Below are 11379 nucleotides of genomic sequence, written 5' to 3' on the forward strand. Positions count from 1 at the left end.
TGTTAAATGCTTTACTTCCTCTCCTATAATGGATTCTTTCTCCTTATCAAAGTGAGAAAAGTATTTGCGAGAAAGCCTGACAAAGGGAGCATCCTCTTTCTTCAGGTCCTTTTTGTGTTCCTCAATTTGCTTGCCTTGTTTGCGATGGTTGCAACCGGAAGAGTCATTGAAGGCGAACATATATAATTTCTCAAGAACAAAAAAAGGAAGTTGATTCTCGAGTAATATCAAGTCATAAAGTAAATAATTTACCAGCCATGGCTTACTCAATATGTAATCCGGTTCTTTTTTAGAGGTTTTTAAGAAGAGCTCAATTATAAAGATGGCATCCAATAGAATCATTACCAGAAAATGTTCTTCACTACTACTGATGCGCTCAAAGATCTCTGAATAGCAATGACGGATTTTTTTTTTGTCGTCTTTAATGATCTTTAGAAGATCATTGGGACTCTTCTCGGTCCGTTTCAAGAAATGCACAAAATATCTCTGTTTGTGCTTTTCCATGTCCTCCAATTCAACCTGGTTGTGATGAAAGGGTCCTATTGAGACTAGCTTAGGAGTGTTGGCTTCTTCGTTTACCTTGCGCAGTTGCTTGGGGACCTTGTAGATACACCATTCTGCCAACTCCGAGTCCGAAGGGTCTTGTGGAATGTCGTTCGCACGGTCTCGTGGAATGTCAATCACCACCGCGGCAAGTTGCGCACTACAGGGGATGTTTTCCATCCCACAAGTTTCTTTTCCTAGGGACAATCATTGGCAATATAATAATCATTATATTATATTGATTATTAGAAACAATATAATATAATAATCATTGGCATGCAGTATAATAATCATTATATTGATTATTATATATCCAACCCACAAGTTTAAGGTTTTATTTACTATAAATACATGCATGTTATAAAGACAATGATAGAATATTAGAAACAATTAATATTGCATATTATTTTCAATCCCTTTTGCCTCAAGTAGTCCTTGACAAAATATTGACTGGAGAAGAGTTACAATTCTATTGTGTTTGTTTTTGTGAATCCACGACCCCATTCTGCATTAGCAACTCTATCACGAGGATAACACAGAAGTAAACACATGACACTAGGTGGGATGTATGATAGGAAATCTCTTACAATGGCATGAAACACTTCAAAGAAAACAAAAATTTTCTCTACATCAACCAAGTATATACTGATAATATTCATCTCTTTTTTATTATTTTTTATTTTTTGTAAGTAGATAATATTCATCTCTTAAGTCTTATCAATCTTATTATAATTTTGTTATTATTTTATGAATATATTGAAATAATAAATGAAAATTTATATTATTTCTTGTGAACTGTGAATAGTTGAATTTATTTAATTATTTTTTTAACAATACAACCTATAATAACTGTATTAACAAACTCAACTGGAATATTAAAACACTTCGAAAACTTTAAGAAAGAAGTATATAATAAAATAAAACTTGAAAGTAAGAACCTGCAAATTTCGCTTGCAAGAAATACTTGTATTGCTTGAGAGCACTAAATTCTTCCTCTTTATTAGTTGCCAACACTCGTGGGTTTCTACTGATAATGCATCCACTCTTCTTCTTCTACTTGTATTTATAGTACTCATGGTTGGTCTCCGTCAATATCAAGCCTCTTTATTATATATCTCTCTTCTAGTGATAAAAACACATGGAAAAAAAAAATGTAAAATAAGTTCTTATGATTCTGTTAAGTTACAATTAACTTTATGCTATATAAAAACTGGCTAGAAATTTCATGCAGTAAGCAAAAAATACATATTTCTTACAAATTGATTTGTAGGAAATTTCTCATAAATCAGTCTCTAATTAAAAGTGACGTTATATTGCGACATAGATCTCTGCACCTAACTTTGGTTTTAAATTTTAATGAAAACCATTAGACTAATATGTTAGCACCAATTATTTTGCGCTAAGTGTCATTTTTAATAAAAAAAATATATATACATAAAAATAAAAAAAAATAAAAAAGGAGTTTGAGTTTAGGTCTCACTTCTTTTTCTTAATAGAAGATTTGTCTGAGTTTAAGTTCATAGTCATTGTGAGTTTACTTGTGAGTATCGAGTCTCATATTAAGAAAGTATAAAGAAAAAAAGTAATTAATATACCCAAGTGAACCCAAACCCATTAGATTAGGCTTTTGGACTAAAATGGTGTTCAAATATATATATTAATGTACTATTGATAAAAACTTTCAAACCGTTCATCACCTCAACACATTGTAGCATCTTAAAGTCTTTTTTTATTCTTTTCTCTCCACTCTCTCTTTCCTTTGTTGGTAAAAAGAGTACTTATTTCCGTTAATTATTCAAAAGACATTCCTCGTACACTTTTTAATTATCATCTCTCTTTAATTCCTTTGTTGGAGTTACTTAATTATTTTTTTAAAATTCTTTTCTTTAGGTTGTTGGCAATGAATAACTTTTTCTTCTTCTCGATTCTTATCTTTCTTCCAAAGCATTTCCACGAAATTAAACATTATTCCTTTCTTTCTTATTTGATTTACCATTTTTTTTCTCCTCCATACCAATCACCTTTAGTGTGGGTTTGCTCTTGCCCTAAAGGAGTTCATTTTCTTTTGAGTTGTTTTATTGGGTGTGTCCTCTAAGCATTATCAGAAAAAATAATCACTACTGCTAAAAATGCTCTAAGAACACCGACATATTAAGAAGATGAGGAGTAGCGGACATAAAATTGGTGATTTATAAAGATTGTCATGAATACAAATTTTCAAATTGCTTAGTTAGTAGGTAAAATTGAACTTTATAATGAATTTTAGGAAACTTCAAATTGACTAATCATTTCAGAGTGATAACACAGATTATAGAGACCACGTGCTTTGCTTGAGATGGAGATGAAGAAGGTTGAGTTTCCTTCTAGAGTTGCCTCCTTGTGTGGGGAGGCAGCCAAAGATTTGGAGGGATTCTCGATCGCCAACATACATAGAAGGATTCACTAAAAAAAAATCCAAACTTTGTGATGTGTCAACAGTTTGAGTTTTCGAAAACGTCACCAAAAGGTGACATTTTTTTTTGGGTAAAACAACACCTCTCTAAGGGGTGTCGTTTGAACAGTTACACATCACTAATTAATTAGTGACGTGTGATGTTTCGCTGTTCACACACCACTAATTAGTGATGTGCACACATTCAACACGTCACTAATTAGTGACATGTCACATGTCATTAATTTTTAAATTTGTTTTTTTTGGCCTTTTTTTCTTTAATCATTCTTCTTTCTCCCTTTTCTCACGTACGCCTCCACTGCTGCCGCTCTTATTTTCTCACCTCCCATCTCTCAGCTCATCAAGACCCTCAAATATCCGATACCCTCAAATTTCAGCAATCTCTTGCTCTTGAATCCTCTCACCCACTCTCCAAACTTCTCTCACATCAGCTAATCCAATCTCTCTCATCAATGATCCTATCACCGCCCGATTCGCTTCAACGTTTCTGCAATCAAATGCTTGTTTTCTTTTGTTACAAGAAACATTTTTTTTGTTTTTTGATTTGACTTGATTTCGTTTATCCTATCATTCTGTGTGTTTTTGCAATCGTTGAAGGAGCTTGTTTTTCCGCAGCATGAAATTTAGTTTTTGTTTTTTCTTTTCTTTTTTTTTTTTGTTTTTTTTCTTTTTTTTTTGTGTAGTTGTTGAAGGCTGAGAAGGTGCGAAGGAGAGAAAAAGAGAGAGATTCGTGGTTAATGTTGAAGGTTGACAAGGTGAGAAAGAGTGGGGAGGGGTTTTGGGGACTGTGATGTCTTTTGGGCGAGAGGAGGACAGGCAATGGAATTTTGGTGAATTTGCAGAAAGTGAATTCCATTGTGCGTGACATTGGCGATCCCTGCCTCTCTCAATCTCCCATATATAGCTGTAAGACTCGATCTATTCAACCATATTTTTCTGATTTGGGTTTCTGATCATTTCGGCTCGAACAATAATGAATAATCGACTCCTATTGTGGTGATTTCTGATTTGGGTTTTTACTTTTTTTGGTTGCTCGTTTTGCAGGCTTGTCAACGAAGATGTGTACGGACTCAACCATTGCAGAGGCCGGGCTCTTGGGTCCTCTGAGAAAAAATAAAAAAATTTATTTTTTTTATAACTTTTTTTTCTAAGGGTAGTAAACAGTAAAAATGTCATTACTCCCCTTTCTTGTCTACCAAACTTTTTTCATTTTAAAAAACGTTACTATAGCACCTCACTAATAGGTTTTGGCCCAAAAAGTCACAAAATCTACATATTTTTATAGTGATTTTTCCTCTTTAATCATTATATTTATTTCAAAATGTCAAAAAGTGCAACTGAAAAAAAAAAAATTAAATAATATATATAGTCACTTAGTTTTTTAAATGAGTAATGATAGGCTTACAAACAAATTTTATAAAAAAAAAATTTATAATATGATTGAAAATGAAAAAAACTCAACTTTTGAGAAACATTGTGCCACATCATGTTGATTTTTTTTGTTTTTTTTTTTCTTCTGTATAATTTATTTGTAAGCTTAACTTTTTTCTTTTAAAGGAATGATTATGGGTAGGTATCAGTTCTAACGGTAACAGTAGAGGTATTTTCGAAATATTAACCTCAATTGTCAGTTAAATTGGATAATTCACTAAATTCATTTTGATAAGAATAAATTTTAAAATTTTCGGTTAAAATCGTTCAGTTAATTGGCTAACTTGGGTTTTTTTTTTTTTTAATTGGGACAATACTATTTTTAAATGGGCCAAAATTTGGTTGTTTTGAACTTTTAGAGGGCCTTTTTTTTTAATAAAAAAAAAAAAAAAAAAAAAAAACTAAAACAAGAGTTTAATCTTGAACATACAAAACAATAAAATCTTTTTTTTAGGCCAAATCGGTTATTTTTTTAGCCCAAATGGTTTTCTTAAGGCTAAAGAAGTATTTATTGGACATGTTTATAAGCACCCTTAACATATTCATTATCTTAGATTATTACAAATTGTCACTAATATAGATAAAATTAAATTAGAACTGATTCATATTGCTAGGATGCTGCCCTACCATACTTTGGCGGTTAAGTCGTTTTAGATTTGGTTACTGATGTCGATAAAAATTTTTTATTTCGATTACCGTTCGAGTTAGTAGACAGTCGATGGCGGTTTCGGTGACGTCGGCAGTAATAAGATATTTTGCCCACCCTTAAGAATGGTGCTTTTACAATGTTACATGTGATCACCTAGTGTGCCGAGAATTTTAACCACAATAAAGGTCTTACTTTTAAATGCATCAAGTGACCCCCACTTCACATGCATTTGAGTTTACGATCCCATGAGATTTATAATTGTTATAAGTAGTTGTAAGGTTCTTTTTTTTTTTTTCTTTTTTTTGACGGAGAACTTGTCCAATTTTGGTTTATTTTGTGTACTTATATATCCCTGTCACGCAAACTCTAGACCCGTGCAAAGGGTTTCAAATATTTATTTTGTTAGTGTTATAAAAGTACACGAAATGCCTATGCTTGCACTCAATCGTGCCATTTTGTTGGCTTGTGTTTGGGAAAGACAACCTATGAGAGATAGTACGAATCGAATAAAAATATTTGTCTCTCTGCTTCATCATGCCTTTGTCTACATTTACTGATGAAATTAATGGTAAAATTATTGATACGTACAGGAGCAGATCCTATATATTGGTCTTATAGATGAGGATGAATCTCAGAAATATATAGGATTACCAACATGGGATATTAGTTTAATTATTTGATGTATTTAGCTTAACGATATTGGTTGAAATCAGTGTCTCAGTTTTTTAACATCTTTATAATTTGTTTCTATATCTTGGTGTTTGATGTTTTCTACTGCGTCACTTGGTAGATTAGTACCACTCCAATTGAGAACGTATCATGCATGGGCGAGATTGAAAGAAAAAAAAAAAAATGATCACTATGGAAGAAAAGCCAAATGGGTCTCGATTTTTCTTAATGATAACTTGGCATGATCTTTATTGAAATATGTGGTGCGACGCTCAATTCAAAGCGTCCCTGTGGTTATTTAGAAAGCAAATAAATACCAGCCGGCAGCCGTTTCTTTATTTATTTCTTTCCTTTATTTGTTTCATTTGTAAATGCTTGACGGCTGGTAGTCATAACTCATGCATATGTAAGAATGTCATACAATGTTTTTGGTTAAGAAGAAAAACCAAAACTGTCTCTCAAATATTTTCTATGATGCATCATTAATACCAACAGGAAATGGAAGGAAACTTTGTTCTGTTCTTTGGTTGAATCAAAATGTCTGCAACCCCGTCACCAAAAATAAAGCAGAAGAAAAATCGCTGAGGAAAACTCTTTGCTTTTCAGAATTTTAACAATATATTAATTATGGAAAAAATATAAAAAAGCCTCTTAAACTACCAGTCACTTGCAATATAGCCCTCCAATGTTCAAAAGGTATTAAAGTAGCCTCTCAAACTACCAAAATGTATCAAAAAGATCACTTATTTTTAATATTCATATAATACCCATATTCTTTTAACAAATAAAATAATAAAATAATTGTAAAAAAAAAAACCCAAACAAATTTTTTTTTTAAAAAAAAAAAACCAATGGGGGAATAAATATAAAAAAAATATTTTTTAGAATAAATAAATAATTAGTCACTGTAGTTGGCCTAAAGTACAAATTGTTTCATGTCGTATTAAAGTAAAATCAATTTGGTAGCCTTGATGGCCAATTTTAGTACTTTTTTATTTTTTGGAATATCTCAAGAACCGTACCTTTGATTTTACTTTAATACGACATGAAGCAATTTATAATTTAAGCCAACTACAATAACTAATTATTCCAAAAAAAACATTTCTTTTTGTTTTTATTCGCCCATTGGTTTTTTTTAAAAAAAAAAAAAAAATTGTTTAGTTTTTTTTTACAATTATTTTATTATTTTATTTGTTACTAGAATAGGGGTATTATAGGAATATAAAAAATAAGTAGTCTTTTTGGTACATTTTAGTAGTTTGAAAGGGCTATTTTAGTACCTTTTGAACATTGGAGAGCTATATTGTAAATGACTCGTAATTTGAGGAGCTGTTTTATATTTTTCCCATTAATTATTCTCTTTGGGGTTGCGTATACTCTCAGCCAACTGCTGCACACCAAAGACTTTTTCAAGTTGAGTGCGATTGAGCGCAGTACAGAGACATTTTCTGCACGTGAATTTTTTCAGTTGTAAACTTCTTCTAGTTAGTTTATTTTCTGTTACTTGTAGAGTTGAAGTTAGTTTGTATAGTTGAAGATAGTTGAGATTGAAGTTAGTTTGTTAGCTCTTGTTATGTATATAAAGAGGTTTAATTCCTCATTTTGTTTGTAAGGTTGATTATTCAAGTAATGAGAAATTTCCTGTTTCTCTTTTCACTCAACAATTTTCCTTTGCACCTCATCTTGTTGATTGCACGCTTGACATATATCGTATGGTGCAATCTATTAGCTTTTCACCGTACGAATTAAATGGGGAGTGAAATTTTAGAGAGCTATGAAATAATTAAAGTTTACAAGTAGCTAGTAAGCGGACCATACTCTCCTAGAGTCTAAAAGTCTAAACATAGATGCAGTTGCATTTAACGGTTTAGAGTACTTCTTTGCAATCAGATCAGCGCGCAGCTTGGTCCCCAACTTCAATTTTGTAGAACCATTTCTCTCTTGGAAATTAAATTTAGTTCAACAAGGTGAGGTCCCAACCTTCAAGAGAGGTAAACCGGCCCTATGCCACAATCTCGTTCCTTCCATGTATCAAGGTTGATTATCTTGTGTTTAGTTTCTATTTAAGGTTTATTAATTTCGTAGTTGGGTGTGAGGGTTTGATGTTAGAGAGTTTTAAGGAGATTTTTAGAGAGTTTTTGGAGTAAATGTTGAAGAGCCAGAACAAAAGATACAATTCTTAGCTTCTCTCACACGAGAGAGAAAAAGAAAAAACCTCTATTTAGAAAGGGGAGACCAACCCATTCTCAGATACCATATTGCTTTAAAGATACAATTCTAATAAAACTCTCACATTTTATCCATCAAAATCCTAGGTGGCAAAGTGCCATTCGCCATCAACTTGGACCATGTGTCCTTTTACATCAACTTGGCAAATGACACTTTGCCACTAGAATTTTAATGGGCAAAATGTGAAGATTTTATCAGACTCAGGCAGTGGATGTGTGGATAAAATCTGACACATCCATAAAATCATCCAATAGATCCTCAAACAAGCCAACGGATCCTTGTCCTTCGGCAGATTTTATCCACTGCCTGCCCAAGCCGTCTTGAAATCTCCACTCAAACACATCTCAGTTGCCAAACATTTCTTTACTAAGTTTTTATGCCATATATGACGGACCCACCAAAAGCATATCAACACCGAGCACTCAAACACATCCCTGAGAAAAAATGCATAAGATATATAAATTCAACAATTCAAGCAAGTACAAGTCATTTAAAAACAAATTACAGCTCATAAATTGAACTAGCAACCCCAAAAGAGGTTTTTGGTCAGTCCCTTTAGCTTGATCAAACCTTTCCCATAAACAATTATATGTTCTGAAATTACTGAAGCTTCGTTTTCTTTTGATAAGGAACTATATTAAAAATACTACTTAAAAATATGGAGTAGCATTTCACTTTTATTATAAAGACTTATCATTCATTTATTTCTTTTTTAAATCTATCGTTACACATGTAAGATTAAAAATATTAAAAAATATATAAATAGAGATTAATGAAATACAGATAAAAGATGAAAAAAATAGCATTTTGGAATTGAATTATTTATCTTTATTTCTATTATGAGACCACGTACGTGATTTGCCTGATGTGGAGATTTCTAGATAGGATCCTCCTTGTGTGGGGAATGGGGATCGAGACAGCTGGAGATTTGGAGGGATTCTCGTCAACATACACATAAGGATTTTTCCATTCAAGAAGTCAAAAAGTGAACCTGGAAATTTATTTCAACGTGGATCATGCATTGACCCAACGTGGGCAACGGGTGACCCACGGCTTGGTTACCAACTTACCTACGCCTCTTGTGAGTTGTGAGATCCATGTATCCGTAAAAAAAAAATTGAGAGTATTTTGGTAATTTTAAAGGTATTTGTTAGGATTTAAAAGAAAATCATATATGAGGAATGATATTACAAAAAATTGAAAGTTCGATGTCAAAAATTGAGAATTTTTAAAATTTGAGTATACTTTTAAAACGTGTAAAAGTTCAGCGAGTTTTGTAAAGTTTGCTTTTTAAAATAATATATGTAAAGTCCTCAAGGGGTAACTCAATCGGCTCTACACCACGGTTCATGAAGCAGAGATAATTAGGTAAAATCTATCCATTCTCAATCAACATCCAAAAATAGAGAGGAGCCTCCTTGTGTGGGGAAAATAGAAATATAGGATTCTTTAGCTACCATCAAGAGTGGTGGTTTAATGATCTAAAAAAAATTTCAAGTGATTAGGACATGTACTAGGGTGTGAGTTCGATTCTCCACAATAAAGAATCTCTACTTATACCTCATTAGTATTTGCCTCTTATGCAGTCACTTAAGACCACCAATTAATATGGTTGAGTGCAAACTTTACAACACGACTTTCTCCATTGTCAAAGGAACAAGGAACCCTTTCATATATAAGGTCTAGAAAAGTGATACAATTACCAAATCTTTTTCTCCAAAATTCATTGGTTTCACACAAAATTAAAATGTGAAATGAAGACTTTGGTCTCCAATATTTATTGCCATTGTCCCACACAAAACTAAAATGTGAAATGGGGTTGAACCCTTGAGGTCTTCGGCAAGACATAGAAAATTAGGAATATATACTTTGTATTGACTGGTTGAAATAGTGAGCCCAATTCAATTGTTTTTCTTTTTTCTTCTTTCTTTTTTCTCATAAAAATGACAGTGTTAAAGCCAAACAAATTTTAGTAAGATTAATGCTATAAGAGAAATACTATATTATATTTTTATTTCACAATTATCTTACAATATGATGTGTCAGTCCTAGCTAAATTTTGGAGTTTTTTTAAACAAGAATTGATCAAGGCTCGGTTGCGACATTTAAATGATTGTGACTTGACAATCAGCTTGTCCATTGGATGTTGAGTTTTCATCTTATTAATTCCGACCAACCCTTATGCAATTTAATTGACTGATAGAAGATTTTGGTCATTAGAGTTTTAGGAAAAGTATATATACTTCTCTCAAACTACTATTTCATTGTCAATATCTCTCATACTATAAATTGCGTCATTGTTTCTCCTAAACTACTAAAACAATGTCAATGAAGTGTATGTACTTTTGCAAATTCCATTAAATTCTACGTTACTAAATCTGTAATCCTTGAAGAAAAGAAAAAAGATATTTTGATACTTTTGATACATTTCCGTTAAGATTTAACATTAAAAAAATAAAATAGAAAAAGGAATGCGGTAGAATGTCATGGTATGGGGATGCTTGGCAGGCAGACCTAGATAGGCCTTGACATAGTGGAAGAAACATAGGGGAATGGACTAAAGGGTGGTTTGGGTTCGCGAGTTCAAAAAATGAGATTTTAAAAATAGCAATTTTAAAATGTATAATTTGAAAAAGTTAGTTTTAAAAGCTCAACTAAGTGTTTGGAAAAATTACAGTTTTGCCTTTAAAATCACAATTTATCTTTTTTTTAAAAAAAAATTGTGCATTTTCAAAAAAAATCTACTTGCGTGCGATTTGAAAATACCAATTTTCTATGTTTTTAAAATCGCAATTTTTTATAAACATAATCCCAAACGATATATTTTTTGCGATTTGATTTAAAATCTTACTTTTTGTCTATGAAATCGCAATGTCAAATGCAACAATAAGTAGTAGTAATACTAGAGTAACTATTAAAAGAACACAAGCGAAGCCCATACGAAGAAAGAACAACAATCAGAGGGGTTGGGATTCGCGGAACCACCATTTGGCTTAGGGGGGGAACCCCCAACTATAGGGTGGTCCGCAAATTTTTTATTTTTTATTTTTGAAAATAGAAATTTAAAAATTAATTTTTTCCTCCCAAAGAATATTTTTATTTTATTTTTTAATTTTTCCCCAAATTAAAAGTTATAGTTCCTCCCTGGTTTGGAACTTGGAAACATCAAGAAGTTGTCGCAAATCCTAGATTACCCGGCTGTCATCACATGAATTTCTTCCCCGCCCTGTTGCTCCATTTTTCAATGATTCTGCAGGAAATGGTTCCCGGACCGTTTTGCAACTTTGTCATAAAGTGTGTCACCGAGCTCCCAACATGATTAACGGAGGGTACATCATGAGTCGTGGAGTTTAAGCGTTGCTATGAGCCTTCGAGATGATTAATTTGATGTGACGAAATGCGTTAG

The sequence above is a fragment of the Corylus avellana genome, chromosome ca1 (genome assembly GCF_901000735.1).
Source record: "Corylus avellana chromosome ca1, CavTom2PMs-1.0".
NCBI lineage: Eukaryota > Viridiplantae > Streptophyta > Magnoliopsida > Fagales > Betulaceae > Corylus > Corylus avellana.